General features: G+C 48.1%; 1 pseudogene; it reads right to left on the reverse strand.

Moving 5' to 3' along the window:
* Positions 1 to 1039: 1039 nt before the first annotated feature.
* Positions 1040 to 1157, reverse strand: LOC126212850 (5S ribosomal RNA; annotated as a pseudogene).
* Positions 1158 to 2514: the final 1357 nt, after the last annotated feature.

The following is a 2514-nucleotide window of genomic DNA, read 5'->3' on the forward strand; positions in this document are numbered from 1 at the left end:
CGGAACGGTAGTTGCAGCTAGTCGCAAGGAGCATTCAATTTCGGAAATCGTTAGGGAATTCAAAATTCCAAGATTCACAGTGTCAAGAATAGCACATTTCAGGCATTACCTCTCACCACGAACAATACAGTGGCCGATAGCCTTCAGTAAACGACCGGGAACAGCAGCGTTTACGTGGAGTTGTCGGTGCTAACAAAGAAGCAACACTGCGTGAAATAACTGCAGAAATTAATGTGGGACGTATGACGCACATATCTGCAAACACAGTGCGGCGAAATCTGGCGTTAATGGGCTATGGCAGCAGACGATGTACGAGAGTGTCTTCGCTATCAGCGTCTCTGCTGGGCTTGTGACCATACCGGTTGTACCCTTGACGGTTGGAAAACCGTACCCTGGTCAGATGAGTCCCTATTTCAGTTGGTAAGAGCTGATGCCAGGGTTCGAGCGTGGCACAGATCCCACGAAGCAAAGGACCCAAGTTGTTTCAAGGCTATGTACAAGCTGGTGGTGGCTCCATAATGGCGTGGGCTGTGTTCACATGGAATGAAGTGGGTCTTCTGACCCAACTGAACCGATCGTTTGCTGGGAATGAAGAACACTCTGGACAATTCGAGCAAATCATTTGGTCATCCAGACCGCCCAACGTGAATCCCATTGAACATTTACGGGACATGATCGAGAGATCAGCTCGTGTATGAAATCCTGCTTTCGCAATTATGGATGCCTGTAGCAGCAGCATGGCTCGTTATTTCTGCAAGGGACTTCCAATGACTTACTAAGTCGACTTATTGTATAACAACGGGCAAAAGGAACTCCGACACGATATTCGAAGGTAACTATCGTCACCTGAGTGTATAATGCACTCCGTCTTCAGGGCACAAGTGGCCCATCGGGACCATCCGACCGCCATATCAGGAGGGGCGTGTGGTCAGTACACCACTCTCCCGGTCATTGTGATGGTTTTCTTTGACCGGAGCCGCTACTATTCGGCCGAGTAGCTCCTCAACTGGCATCACGAGGCAGAGGGCTCCCCGAAAAATGGCAACAGCGCATGGCGGCCCGTATGGTGACCCATCCAAATGCCAAGCACGCCCGACAGCGCTTAACTTCGGTGATCTGACGGGAACCGGTGTATCCACTGCGGGAAGGCCGTTGCCTCAGTGTATAAGAGGAGTTAGAAAAGTTTCCGTTCGAAGGCCGTATAGTCCAGAATCGGTATGCCAAGCAGACAAAATCGCCCTGAGGATTGACTCACCAGATTGAAGATATCCAGTTCGCAAAACATCAAGTCCTGCAGCGTGAACAGGTCCGTAACTGCCTACTGCATATAACGTCCGACAGGAATCGCTGAACGTTGAAAGTCTCTTTTAAGGGACCGAAGGAGAGATAACCGCACGAAGAGAGATCAAGACTACAGGATAAGTACTCGAGTGTCTGCCGCTTATTGTTGTCCATAATGGACGAGGCTGGCCCGCCAGATCAATCGGTGTCTTGTATCGAACCGCGACCAGCACAGAACTTGGCGTATCATTGCACAACGATTGTTTTCGACAGACATGTTGTCCCATACACATTCTCAATCTTCAATGAATGTCTGCCAGTGTTTTATCCTTCGGCAGCCAAGAAAAGAACAACAGCATGTTGGTGTTGTTTGGACACATTTGGTAATAACGTCGCCATAGTTCACGTTTCCGCATGTACAGCACACACGTCGGAAAGACATGAATGCCACACTAATCTACACTTCGGTGCTTACACAGGGTGTCCCACAAATGTTGAAAGGTGGCTATAATTTTGCACCTTACAAGCACTCATCCACATACTTTGCTGTGATCTACAACGACATTAGGTATTATTTGACAGGTAGTACATCGTATATATGAATACTTAAAGGAGACTGACATTGTCACGTACGTCTTGTAAATAATTGCTAAAGCTTATTGCATGAAAGGTGACGGAGTGTCATTATTATCATACTAGTAGAGGTTGGAACGACAGTGTAAATGAAACAGCAGATGGAACTCAAGCCCTGGGTGGAAGACCCACACAGGTGTGTTTGTCCTGCTTAAACACAGGAAGCAGGAGACGGACGTCGCAACACATAAGTGCTGGAGCACAATAGAGTCGCGACCGGCCGGTTTTGTAGCCGAACCGGAAGAATTACACTTCGGAAACTACGGAAATCTTGGACGTAGGTGAGAGGAACGAAGAAGCGGCACCTCGGAAACCACGCATGCTGGGTTATTTCCAAGGATTTTTACTCAGAAGCTACCATTGTACGAGTATAGATTTTCCCTCGCAAACTTTCCGTGCTGGACGACAAAAAACTAAAATATGGTTGGTCGGTGTTCAGAAGCATCTGTAGACAGGGAAAATATTACATGGTTTCGGGAAGATGATTCGTTTTCGGAATTATGATGGTGGGGAGCTGTGCCTTGCTTGGAGGCCGGCAGTGGAGAGATGGTCTTCCGTTGTGAACGCCCATGTGTCACGTTCGCTCTATATCAGCTTTTG

Source organism: Schistocerca nitens, chromosome 1 (assembly GCF_023898315.1).
Source record: "Schistocerca nitens isolate TAMUIC-IGC-003100 chromosome 1, iqSchNite1.1, whole genome shotgun sequence".
Classification (NCBI taxonomy): Eukaryota; Metazoa; Arthropoda; class Insecta; order Orthoptera; family Acrididae; genus Schistocerca; species Schistocerca nitens.